This window comes from Grammomys surdaster, unplaced genomic scaffold (genome assembly GCF_004785775.1).
Source record: "Grammomys surdaster isolate TR1022 unplaced genomic scaffold, NIH_TR_1.0 125561, whole genome shotgun sequence".
Taxonomy (NCBI): Eukaryota; Metazoa; Chordata; class Mammalia; order Rodentia; family Muridae; genus Grammomys; species Grammomys surdaster.
The window spans coordinates 616,886-630,703 of NW_021620408.1; the positions used below are offsets into that span (position 1 = coordinate 616,886).

Below are 13,818 nucleotides of genomic sequence, written 5' to 3' on the forward strand. Positions count from 1 at the left end.
AAGCAAACACGCCAGCTTTTCTCAAGGTTGTAAAGGAAGTTGGTGCTTGTAACGAACAAATAGATCAGAAATCTTAGGTATGCTAAGTAGGCGATGGTAGCGCATGCCTGACATTCTGGTTCTCAGGAGGCAGAAGCAGGATTTTGAGTTAAAGATCACTCTGGGTTAGATAATGAGGCCCTGCCTCAAGAGAGAAAGAAAGAGAGGGGGTGGGAGGGAAGGGAGGGGGGAAAAGGATGGTGATGAAGAGGAGGAAGAAAGATTCAACAAAAAAAACCCAACACCATTAACCTACCCAGCTCCATCGCCCCTCACTCCTGTGCGAGCTATGTTCTCGCTAAGGACAATAACACGGTTCTGGTATTTACTTTAACTATCTTTTCCAGTGTCTTCCTAATGCCTGGTTCTAGGCAAGCTTTGAAGAGCAAAACTACAGCATAATCCCCAAACCAGATCAGCTCTGATAGTATCTAGGCACGTTACTAGTCACCTATGGTCTTCCTATCCCTCTCAGGCCTTAAATAGAAAGAGACTCAAGTCTTCCCAGGCCTCTCCCCAGAGCTCCATAGTTCCAACTCAACCTCCAGAAACATCCTGGTGAGCCATGTATCCCCTGCCTCAAAGCACACACCTGAACATTCCCTTCCTCAGCAAAACAACCCTCCTCTGTGGAATACCAGGCCTGGTCCTTAACAAACTCCTACCTCAGACATTCATGCAGCCCTTCCTCATTCCCACTGACACTTTCCAAGAGAGAGCTGCTCTGCCTTAGAGATACCTGGAGAGGGGTGGGAATACACACCAAAACCCACAGGAAAGACCACCGAGACCAGCAATGGCTCTGTGTCGATTGACATGTCCCAAAAGGGATACACAGTGGTCCAGACACATTCTTAAAAACACCCAGCAATATCCTATCAATGTAAGCAAACACACTGCTTAATCCAGCAATTTCATCCCTAGAACAGACCCAATAGAAGAACAGTTGGGCAGTTGCTAAAGAACACACACACACACACACACACACACACGAATCTTTTTTTTTTTTTCATTTAAAAAAGAAACCCAGGGCTGGAGAGATGGCTCAGCAGTTAAGAGCACTGACTGTTCTTCTAGAGGTCCTGAGTTCATTTCCCAGCAACCTCATGATGGCTTATAACCATCTGTAATTGCCATCCGATGCCCTCTTCTGGTGTGTCTGAAGACAGCTACAGTGTATTCACATACATGAAATAGATCTTTTAAAAAAAAGAAACCCAACAAGGCAGCTCAATGGGTAAAGGTACTTGCCACACAAGCCTGGTACCTGATTCCAATCCCTGGGTCCCAGGCAAAGGAGAGAAGCCACTCCACAAAGTTGTATGTATTTTCTGCACTGTTCCTTTTCATAATAAGTCATTACAAGTTTCAGAAGAAACACTGATGTACGGAAGCGCCACGCTGCCACGTTCTTTTTTAACGGCTCCGAGGCACAGCCAGGAATTGGTATGTTTAAAAGTTCCCCAGGTGGGTGTGATGTGCCTCCACGAACCACCACAGCAGGCCTTGGCAACCCTCCCTGTTGTTTCTTGGAGCAGCAAGTGCTACTTCCACAGAAGGTCTAAAGCAAGATGTTGCTGCAGAACATGAGGCACACCAGAGGATGCTAATACACCAACACAGAAAACAGACTCCATGACGAAATGATGCCTTTGTCCACTGGCATTGTCTCAGACTACATTCCTGATGATAAACTGAGTGCTATTTACTCTATCAGATTTAGCGCTCATGAGAGGCCTCAGAAAATGTACTATATACCTTCTCTCTCTCTCTCTCTCTCTCTCTCTCTCTCTCTCTCTCTCTCTCTCTCTCTCTCTCTCCCTGTGCGTGCGTGCATGCGTGCGTGTATGCATGATGGTGGGGTATGCACATGTATGCAAGAACACCCAACTGTGGGCACCAGAGGAAGACACCAAGTATCTTGTTTCCTCGCTGTCCACCACACTCACTTGAGACAGGCTCTCTCATTACTCTTGAAGCTAGGCCTATCCCAGAAAATGTCAACAATCCTGGCTTTGCATTCCACAGTGCTGGGCTTAAAGGTGTACAGGGCCATGCCTGGCTGGGAATTCAAACTCAAGCCCTCATTCTTGCAGCCAACACTCTTATCATGTGCCTTCTTCCCGGCCTTTATATTCCCTCATGCATTCATTCACTCACTCACTCACTCATTCATTCTTATTTATTTTTGTGAGACATAATCTCACTATGTAGCCCTTGGCCTGAAACTTGCCAGGTGTAACAGGCTGGCCTCAAATCCAAAGAGATCTACCTGTCTGCCCTACCCAGTGCTAACATTAAGGCGTGTGCCTCCTCTCCAAGCCCAGACCTTCATTCATAACCACTGCTCGAGCTGCCTCTGGAGTCAGGGCTTGGCTACAGAACTTAACAGAACCAGGGCTTCACTCTCCTTACCCACCGTACTCTACAGTGAGCTCTGTGTAACAGGCCAGGCACAGACTAACAAGTGGATGCACTCTACAACCCCTTGCAGTTGATATTCTCAACTGCTCCTCACCTAGAGCTATCCCAACTGAGTAAACAGATGCCTGGAAACAGTTAACGTCTAGCTCAGGCTAGGCTGCCTATGACTTACCGGGCAAGACCACCATGTAGATGGGCCTCTTCTCTTTGCATTAGGAGGCCCGTCAAACCACAGGGAGGACTCCAGTGCTCACTTCCTCACTGAAAACTGCTCTGTGCGTCTGATTCACCACAGCCAAGCAAACCACCCCCATGCAACCTTTGTGACCTCCAACAGCCTGAGTTTTGAAATAAGGCCTGTGGTCCCTCGATCTCTGTCTTTCTGAACTAGCATCTAGCTCCTCCCACATGGGAGGGATCAGAAATCATTGCAGGCTTCTGATTTATCTGATGGGCTCTGCAAAACTTTCCTCAAATGAGCCCCATCAGTAAACTCGAAAACCACCGTAAAGCCTAATTAGAATTGACCCTTCCTAACTTCCCACCTCTTCTACTACTTCCCAGGTACCTGTATCATTTTTCTGGTTCTCATCAAGAGCTTCCCCTGCACTCTCTCTCTCTCCCCTCCCCACAGCACACCGCTGTGGGGTGTAAGACAGAATCTTGATAGGTAGCCCAGGCTGGCCTTGAACTCACAATCCTTTTTGAAATGCTGGGATTATACAGGCACACACACCATGACTGACTTCAAGTTGTTTTCTTCTGAGACTGTCAACCACCTCATTCCAGGATACAGTCAAAGTTGTTTCTGATGAGCTCAGGGTGCTGACCATGAAGCTAGGTTTGATCAGTGGTGTCTGTCTTAGCACATGCACCCCCAGGGTACCACCTAAATTACACTGTTTCTCTCATTTTAGTCAACCACTTGTCTACCAACTATAAGAGATGAGATCAACCTAAGGGTGGATGCTGGCTTAATTTAATTTTATATGTAATGTGAGGTGTAAGGCCAAGCGGAACGACGCTCCTGGGTATTTTGACAATCTTTATAAAGGCACCATTGAATGGTCAAAAAATCTGATTTACTGCAAAACCTGGTTCAGGCTATTTTACAGGTTGAGCAACCAAATATTCCAAATCCAAAATGCTCCAAGAGCCAACTTTTTTTTTTTTTTCGTTTTTATCAAACTAGACAGTATGATAATAAATCACCTTCAGGCTTTGTAGACAGTGCACATTAAAAAAACAAAAACAAAAAACAAACATGAAGCCAAACAAGATGGCACAGGCCTGTTCTCCCAACTACTCAGGAGGCCGAGGCAAAAGAAGTTTCAAATCATCTAGGCAACTTAAACCCTGTGTCAAAATGAAAGTCTTAAAAGGGGGTACTCAGGGGCTGAGGATGGTTTAGTCAGTAAAGTGCCTGCTACCCAAGTATGAGGACCTGAGTTCGATCCTCAGCACCCATGTAAAAGCTGACACAGTGAAATGAGCCCATACCTACACGAGGAGACAAGAAGATCCCCAAGGCTTCAGGCCAATGATCTCACACAGTTGGTGAGCCCCAGCTGAGTCCTTGTGAAGAGTGACTGAGAAACAACATACTGGATGTTGACCTCTGGCTTCCACATGTATGTGCAGACACACACACACACACACACACAGAGGGGGGGTGCATTATATTGTAGTGGTAAAGTGCTGACCTATGTTCATGAGCCCCAGATTCAATCCCAGCAAAGAGAAAGAAGGAGAAAAAGGGGGAAGGGAAGCCAGGAAGAGAAAGAGGAGAAGGAGATGACAAATAAATTCTTGTTTGGACTTGGGTCCCATCTGTGAGGCATGTCATTGTGTATCTTAAAATATTCCAAAATCGGAGCTGGGAGGGATGCAAAACACTTCTGGCCCCGAGCATCCTGATATAGGTTCCTCAGTTGGTACCCATCAAAAAGTAAAGTGCTTAACATCAGTCTGGAAGAAAGCTGGGGTAGCATCCACAACCAGAGAAAACAAGTCATCGAGAGCTGACTCAGTTCAAACTGTGACAACATTTGCTTGTGGGTGAGCTCAGAGTGGTGCACAAAGATAAAAATCTGGAGAAACCAAGATGGCACATTATGCTCTTGCTGCAACAAGAAGCGGTTTTTAAAGATATGCATGTATCCATGTCTGTCGCTGTGTGTGAACGTATGCTGAGTGTGTGCCACGTGTGTGGGGATGCCTGAGGGAGCCAGAGTGTCTAGTCCCTGGAGCCGGAAGTTATGAGCCACCATATGGAAGCTGGGACTCAAACCAAGGTCTTGAAAAGCAGTAGGCATTATGACCCACTGAACTGTCTCTCCAGTCCCTAAAAGGAACGTCAGAATAAATAAGGGAGGAGTTTTTTATCAATGAGATTCCACAGATATACACATATGTGTTGACATGTGCTCAGACAAGCTAGTCAAAAATCTCAGAGGAGAGTGGCCTAGACATGTGGAGAAGAAAGAAAAAGATAAACATGTAAATGAGTATGAGTTTGGGTCGGCATCAAAAATGCACAGAAAGACATGCTAGGCACCCAGGGATTCCTTCTGGAGAACGGGATGAGAGTCCAGGGAGGACAGTAGGGAAATTTTACTTTACATTTTTCACATCTCTGTACTGTTGTACTTTTATGATGTGCTTGTATCCTTTTTATAATAAAAAAGCATAAAACACAACAATAAGGAAAAAAGTTTAATATACGTCAACAGAAAAAAAAAACAAATGAAATCTTGTTGAAAATCATTCTTATTTCATCATAAAACAAGAGAATGTGTCCATCACGTGACATTAGCTCTCTGTCCTGTTGATAGGACAGATGAGGATGTTAGAAATTCTAGAGAACAACCAAGAAGGGCCACGGGTGCTGAAGACAGTGAGGGCTACCATGTGTTGCTTTTTCTTACAATTGGATGACAAGAAACAGGTGTCATCTCTGTTGGATGAACTGAGAGCTCACCGTGCTGCCTCAGACACTAGGGCCTCACCAATACAAGAGGCAGGGGCTACGGATGCTGAAGGAAGCCATGATTATCAGCCACCCAGTGAAGAACATGAATGACCCAATCCCTGAGACTTAAGGACACAGTGGTGCTCTGCCCCCAGTCTCTCTGCTCCGGATAGAGCTATCCGGGACACACAGAAGCCCATGTCAACAGCAAGATGGCAGGAATAGCTTATGTCTATCCATACATCCTGTTGCTTTGCGGACTCGGGATTGAACCATCCGTGTCACATAGTATTGCTGTGCTTTCCTTACACATAGGGAAACTGAGGCTCAGCTATCCAAGACAAATGAGTAACATGCTCAAGACCACAAGAGGTGGTAGAGACAGGTATACCACCTAAAGGCAGCCAAGGTCACTGCCAGCCTCCCCTGTCTAAAGGAAAGACCAGAGGACACTCCCCCAGAGTGGGAAGTCTCCATGGAGAAAAGCATTTTTGCCCAACAAAAGCGGGGGTGGAGGGGTGTCAGTGGCACCAGTATTTGCCATACAAGTGTGAGAAACAGAGTTTGGATCCCTAGAACTTATAGAAAAATGAACATTGGTATTGAGTGTCTGAAATCCCCACAATCCTGCCTAAAGATAAGAGGCGGACAAGAAAATCCTCAGAGTCTCCCCAGCCAGCCTGGAGCACATACTAGCAAGAAACACGAGATCCAGTCTCCCACAAAGTAGAGGGTGAGAACCAACACCTGAGGTGCTCAGATCTCTCTCTCTCTCTCTCTCTCTCTCTCTCTCTCTCTCTCACACACACACACACACACACACACATATACAGAGAGAGAGAGAGAGAGAGAGAGAGAGAGAGAGAGAGAGAACAAGGACTTCAAAGCCAGATGGACTAGATTCAAATCCTAATTGCAATTTATTGGCAGTGTGACCTTGGGGGTGTCATTGAATGTCTCTACATCAGGGTAAGTAATACTGCCGCCACTCAGAGCTGATGGAGGACCAAAGAGTTAGAGGCATGCTCAAAAGCACCACAGGTTCATGATCAGTTAAGAAGCAGGTGTCCTTCCCTATAGGCAGTGGCAACCCTGCGTGGTGCAGAGCTTGGCAAACAAGCACAAGCTAGATTTAGGCTCCCCTTTTAGGCAGGTGCCTCTGGGCTGTACACTACCCTGCAACAGGATCCAAGCACTGCAGGGCAACTAACCTATACATGATACCAGTCCCCTAGCCCCACCCCCACCTGTGAATCAGAATCTCTTAGCACATTAAAAAAAATGCAGATGCACAGAAGCCCATCTGGACTGATTGGGACACAGGTAGGACAGGCTAGGACTCAGGGATCTGTGGTTTTGAAAAATTCCAGGTGACCAGATGACCCAGGAATGACCTATCCCTTGACAAGTGCTTTTGGACACACTGTAAACTCAGTCTCACCAGTTCTGGCTACTTGAGTTGCTCCCTGAGCCCAAGCATCCTGTCACTCGCATCTGGTCCCAGGCCTGGGCACACTTAACATCTGTGACTCTGAAAGCCGCCAACAGAGCAGATGGCTATGCAAACAGGCACAGGCTAAACTGTCTTTCGTGCTTAAGCAGTTCACACCAGAAACCCTCATCTGTAGACTTGGGGTTCCCCAGATGCTTGCTACTCAGGAAAGTTTGCAGACCAGTGGCATGGCACCCCCCTCCCAGGAGCCTGTTTGAGACACAGCTGCCAAAGCGTGAGCCTTGCCAAACAAAACTCTATACTCTAACCCTAACCAACCAGTTTGAGGCACATACCCGGCAACCCTCTGCTACCTGAATTCTTCTACTTGAGCCAGAGATGGGGGGGATGGGGTGGGTGGGTATCCTCTCTATGGTTCAGGTTCCCACTCAGCAACCTGCCTGACTCAAAGTGAATTTTTGCTTTAACAAGCTGGTTATTTCAAAGTCCATATTAAAATAAGCTCTCCCAGTAAATTAGAAAAAAGAGGCAATACCAGGCTCCACAATCCCAGGGCATAAAGCACACCCTTCTTTTGAGCAGTTATAACCTCTGCTTCCTGCCCAAAGCCATCCAGAAACATCAAACAGCCCAAAGAAAACGAGCATGTCTTCCTGCTGGCCAGGTTCCAAGTTATCGGGCAGATTTCACACTGTAGCTTGACCTCATTAATCCAAGGCCTATCACATTGCTGTAAATGTCAGTGGAAAAACAGGCATTCAGTGGGTTTCCTTCATTCCACCAGAAAGGGAAAAAAACAGGAAGCTGACAGCAGCTGCGCCCCAGACTTGCAGATCCCAAGGGCTCAGCTGACAGGGCGTTCCTTGTTAGCACCTATGGCCCCATTTCCCAGCCCACTTGAGGATCTAGATGGGCCTTGTGCCTGGCACAAGAAAACGCAGCAGTAACACAGCCACGATCCAGTTGACTCAGGCCCCCATGCACCTTCCCACAGGAAAATAGTATACGCACTCTGAAAGCTTTTGGTCTGAATTACCGTTGGTCATGCAGACTCATCTAAATCTCTCCTGCCCATTCAAAAACGTCCCGTAAGCCAAACCCCTGGGACTCCAGGATGCACAAGGCCTTCCAAGTCCTCATTCATTCTTTTAATGTATATGGAGTGTCTCCCTGGCTCTGAACATCGCACTGGGCAACCAGGGACACAGCTGAATGGATTAGATGCAGTCACTGACCTAGGAGGACACAAGGTCTAGTGTAGCCGATCTCAGCCTTGATGCTATTAGCACTTGGGAGCTGGTAATTCTTTGTTGTGAGGGGCTGTGCTATGCACTGTAGAATAACCTATAGCTTTCCTGGTCTGGGCACTAGATGCCAATCACTTCTCCTCATCACCTCCCAGCTGATTCTGACAGACAGAAACATCTCTAGACATGGGCCCAAACTGTTTGCAATTAAGAACTACAGATCTAGTGGATAAAGCAGAAGACTAAGGGGGGGGGGCTGCAAAGATGGCTTAGCTGTCAAGAATGCTGTTTGCCCTGGAAGAGGATCCAGGTTTGACTCCCAGCACCCACATGCTAACTCACAACCATCTGTAACTCCAGTTCTATGGGATCCAATGCCCCTTTCTGACTTCTGCTAGCACCAGCCATGCAAGTCGTGCACACACATAAGCAGCCAAACACTCATGCACATCAAGTAAATAAATCTAAAAAGAAAAAAATTAAATAATTTAAAAAGAAAGCCAAAAGAACAATGCTTATTACATAACTAAGTGTGGTACAAACAGAGCCATGGAAGAAAATTTAGTAGACACTATACCAAAATCATGTACAGGTTAGAAGCCACATCACGCATAGGGGTACGCCTCTGTAACCCCAGCACCCCGGCTGAAACAGGAGGATTGAGAGTTCAAGGCTAGCCTCAGTACATAGTGAGACCCCCCCCCAAAAAAAAAAGCTTAGAAACTCATCACTTTACATAGGATCAAAATCCTTAGGAGAACTCAGAATGTCTTATATGTGTGTTACGTATAAAATATATATAGTCTGTCCAGATAAAGAAATTGGGGGCCCAAGGAAACAGAACCATTGCCCAAGGTCCAAAAACTGGTGGAAAGCAGAGCCAGAATTGAAACCCTGAACGTAAACTGTCGTCATGGAAACAGAACAGTTAAGCATGTGCTTGAATGTCTTCTGTCTATAGGCAGGTTCTATAGTCACATGATACTCTGAGCAGTCATCCTAAAAGACTCATTCCTCCCTGGGGCCACCTTGGGGTTTGGTCACCACCTGTCCCATCAATCAAGCTACAAACTGCCTGCATAGAAACACATCTGTGGGACTCCAGTGGAATGCCATTCTGGATTCTGAGACATCCAGGAACACCTCCCCCCACTGTCACCTGCACTCAGGAATTTCCCAAAAAGTCAGAGCAGGTTCCAAGAGCACACCCTAGGGTGATCAACCTCTATGGAGCCCACCACTCAGCATCGAGGGGCACACAACGCCAGAGAAACCAAACACTGCAGCCAGCTTAGATAGTCACGAAAAGCATACAGGAAAACACACATTTTTTTCCTTCAAGGTCTCACCATGTAGCCCAGGCTGACAATAAATTTGCTATATCCTCCTGCCTCGACCTCCTGAGTGCTGAGACTACATACGTATTCAACCATGCCCAGATGGCACAGAGCATTTTTGAAGACTTTGGCATGGGGGAATCATGTCAGGCAGAGGGAAGGAGAGAAAGCTTTATGCTTGCTGGAAGGAACCGAGAAGGTTCCAGCAAGGAGAGAATCCTTCAGTATAAAAGCAGCCCTGCTCTTCCTCCCGTGCAGGAATTAATCCTGCCCTTTCTTGGTTACTACCGTCAGGCAATCTTTTGCAGAGAACCTCCTGACAAGGCTGCTTCGGGTCAGCGAGCGTTTAACCATGCACAGCCCCTGGCAGGATGACCTCTGACTCCTTCCCTGCCCTTCCTACCGGGACCTGCATCACACTGTTGACTGGGTTCCAGCAGTGACTCCTGCCCATGGCTCACCAAAGCCATCCAGAGCTTTCCAGCCTGTACACACGCAGTTCTCCGTGCATGGGTGTCCACCCCTCCATTACCGCCACCTGGAAAATTACCAATGAAGAGATCATATGTGCTCCCACAATACATGAAGCCCACCTGTTATTGGTAATAATAGACTAATAATAATAGCAACTAACATCTGTGAACACTTATTCATCCAGGGACAGCCCTGAGCTAAATCCTTACCCACAGTAGCTCTTCTGCTCACTTTACCACCAGCAGGCAGCTTTACCTGCATGTGGGGGAAAGATTCCGTCGGTACAGTGTGCTGGTTCAAACCTGAGGCCTCCTGTGCTCTCAGTTCCCACTTATTATGGAAGCTTTGACCACACCAGACCCTCTGTCTGCAGGCCTGCCTCTCCCGAGATGAGAACCCCCAGAGCTGCCTTGGTTATGGCTACCCCTTGCTAAACACAAGGTACGTACAAAGGACCCTGGAGAAAGGGGTCCTGCAGAAGCCCAATTCCCAGGGCAGTGTCCAGGAGACAGGCTAAGAGGCTTTCTCTATCCCAAGAACTGAAGGCAGAAGAAGTTTTAATTCCCTGTAGCAGGGGAGGAGGCAGCATCTACAGGGCCCAAGGAGAGAAAGAAACAGAGGTATTACTAACAAGAGTCACTTCCTGCCTGCCTTCCAGCACCCCCGCTATGTTCTGTGGTCTCCTGACGTCCTTAGAGCCCCGTGAAGATGACCACAGTGGGATTCTTATTACCCAGAAGAGAAAGGGGGAGGGAGCTGGAAAGAGCTTTACACAGAGTCCCAAGGCTTTTCAGCTTAGAGCTGTCATTTCAACTAGACTCATACCACTTCCTTGGGTTTGGATACTTTTGGCTGTGATGGGCTTGTGCATGCTTTCCCCCTCTCCCAAGGCTGAGCTCTAAGATGTGTTGAAACAGGGGCTGTCCTGGTCTGGAATGTCCGTTGGGACCCACTGTTTACCAAAGGATAGCAAGCATGCTGGGGGTTGGGAACACAGGGTGCTGGGGTGGGAGAGGGGTAAGGTCAGCAAGAGAGGGTGTCTTAGGGGATCAAAACCCAGCACTTGAATCCAGGACACCTTTGCAATCTGCTGCCCTGTGTCCACTTGGTTGCTGTCAGTTAGAACAAGTTCCCCGAGGCTTTAAAACTGGGTTTTCACAAGACAGGACAAGTAGTTTACTCAAAGGTGCTCTATTGGAAACTTCTAGCCTTAAAGAAAACCATTTCCCTCCTCAGCTTCCCCTGGCTCTGTGACTCGGGCTCATGAAAACACCAAACAGCAAGAATAGAATTTAACCTCTCCTTTGGCTCCCGGGCTCCATGCACACAGAGTACAAAGTCTGTGTGGGCACCGTACACTGGCCTTACTTACCAGGTACTTCTAGACCAGGAAGTCTAGAGCTGGCTGAGTTGTCCCATAGCAAGGGGACTTCCTTCCCAAGGGGTCAGTGGCACCTAAGCCACAAGTGAGGATCAGCTCGAAACCAAAAGAGGTTTTCTTAACAGAAGCCATTCCAAAGGCTGGGGAGAGGTGGGGGAAGTAGACTCGATTTGACAGAGTGGTCTGTTGGCATCTTGCCCACAGCGTCCCAGGGACCGGGGCAGAGAAGATGGGATTTGGGTGACAGGTGGGAGAGAAGGTGGTGAGAACGTGAGTGGGAAAGGCCTTGCAAGCAAGCAGCACACTGGAAGGAGTCACCGGTCCCTACCGCCTCCTACAAGCTGGCTCTTTGTGACATAACCGAGGGAGGAAAAGTGGAACCCCACAAGCCAGCCCCTGCAGAACCACCCACCAGGGCTCCACTTCTGCACCTGGCTAGGGGACACGCCCCGCTCAAACCCTGACTGAAGGCGGGTTTGCAGAGCAGGGTCATCCATGATGCTCGATGCACCAAGAGCTTCACGTGAGGCCTCTCTCAGTTACCCTACAGCGACCATCCATCCCACTTCTTAGAGATCTGTGGTGATGGGGAACCGAGTGTAGGGCCCGCGGGCAGACAGCAAGTCGTTGGCTGAGCTGTGCCGAGCTCAGTCTGGAAGGAGAGCTCCCTCCCCACGGAGGTCGTTTCTCCTCCAGTGCCTCACTAGCTGCAGAAAATGGTAGGATAAGGCGCACAGGGAAGTCCCCCACCCCCACCCCACCTCCAAGAGCCCGGGGCGACCGCCAGCCCCTTCCCCAGATAGCCTGGAGGGAAACGGCGCCTGGCACTATCGGGCTCCGGATCCTCCACAGAGGGCGATTCACAGGCCGCACCTGGCGCTCCCGGTCGCCAGGAGCTGGTGGGCGCCTCTGACAGCAAGAACAGGAGTCCTTTATGAGCAGTGTAATCACATGGGCTCGCAAGCCCCGGCTTTCCGTTCTGGGAAGCGCTGTGCAGCCTCATCTCTGTCCTCCCCCCGCCCTCCTCTTTAGATTCCAGGGGAGCAAAGGCTCCCAGGCCTGGCTTGTGGTGGTGGCGCCCCGCTGGCGTGCAGAGAGGGCCGATAGTCACAGCTCACCTACACTCGATTATCCGCCCGGGACTGGAAGCTGCATCAGCAGCATCTTCCGTAAAGCTGGAGGCAGGGCTAGGAGGGGAGCGCAGAGGAAGAGAGTCCGCATCCACCACGGAGGCGGGTAGGAGCGCCTCCCGCTCCTCGCTCCCACTCGGGGCGATCAGGGCGCTCCGCGTGACCTTGTGGGAGACCCCTCAGTCGACCTCTGGGGTAGGGCTGCGCCGTTTCTGCACGTCTTGGGCGCCCGGGGGCGCTGCTCCCTGCGGGAGCGGATGCGCGGAACTCGCGAGGAGTGGAGCGCTCCGGGCGCGGGGACCCTCGGCTCGCGCCCAAGGCGGCGGGAGGAGAGGCCGGGAGCATCCCTTCTGGGGAACTATCACTCCGGGGGCTACCAAGACCGATCGACATGCTCTAGGGGTGGAGATCCCGCACTGGGTCAGGTTTGCCCGCAGGGATGCCAGGACCCGGGACTTTTCCCACCCCCGGAGCAGCGCTCTCAGCGCGCTGCCGCTGCCTACCCAGACCAAGCGCCGCCACGCGAGGGGGCGGCGCCCCCATGCCGGGCTCGTAGACCGCGTGCCCAGGGCGTCTGGTGTTCTGTGGTTTCACCACCCAGCCTTGTAACCCTGGCAGACAGTAGCCCAGACAGACCACGGACCTCACACCGCCCCCCAAAATCCAGCCATCGCAGCCCTAGCCAACAACCTGCCGATGCACCCTCTACACCAGCCTCCCCATCCGAGAGCAAGACGTAGGGGACTGGGGCCCAACTCGCACCCTCGGTACCTTACCAGCACATCCCACTGCCACCGCCCCCCCTCCCCAATTATCTTAAGCCGCCCTCCCTTGGCCAAGGCACCCCTCTCCACCAGCCAGACTGGAAGGGGCCGGGACACCTGCCCGCGGGATCCGCAGAGTGAAGAGAGGAATGCGGCGCCGCTCAACTCACCCGCTCTCTCGAGCCCTGCCCCGGGCGGCTCCCGGCCCCGGCTCGATCCGCAGGTCCCAGAGCCGCAGCTGGCGGTGCGGCGACAGAGCCAGCTCGGCTGGGTAGCGAGCCACCGCGCCGCCTCTTGACTCCTCCCCTAAGGCGGAGCCTAAGCTGAGGGAGGGTGGAGGGTGGGCCCGCGCATCCCCAAGGGGCTTGTCACAGCAAGAAGAAGGTCTAGGTCTTAGCGCCCTCGGGATGGAGACCCCTTTTCTGAGCTGCAGGAATTTTGAAACAGCTGAGACACAGCCAGGCTTCAGAATAGTTCTTGACTATGTCCCACCCCTAACCTCCAGTACAGACAGGAAGAAGCCAGGGTGGTATGTTATTCCCATTTGACAGATAGACCTAGTGAGGCCCAGAAGGGGATAATAACCTACCTATAGTAG

General features: G+C 50.1%; 1 protein-coding gene across 2 annotated transcripts in view; it reads right to left on the minus strand.

Annotated features, from left to right (window-relative positions):
• The window catches only part of Ppp1r16b (protein phosphatase 1 regulatory subunit 16B), a 93,711-nt gene extending 80,241 nt beyond the window's left edge, over nt 1–13,470 (minus strand). The window contains exon 1 of one of the 2 annotated variants that reach the window (XM_028786575.1): nt 13,391–13,470. The gene's annotated coding sequence lies outside the window, so the exon portion shown is untranslated. Of the gene's footprint in view, nt 1–2,635; nt 2,722–13,390 lie in introns of those variants that run through there. The other variant, XM_028786576.1, reaches the window with a different exon arrangement.
• Between the last annotated feature and the right edge of the window lie 348 nt (nt 13,471–13,818).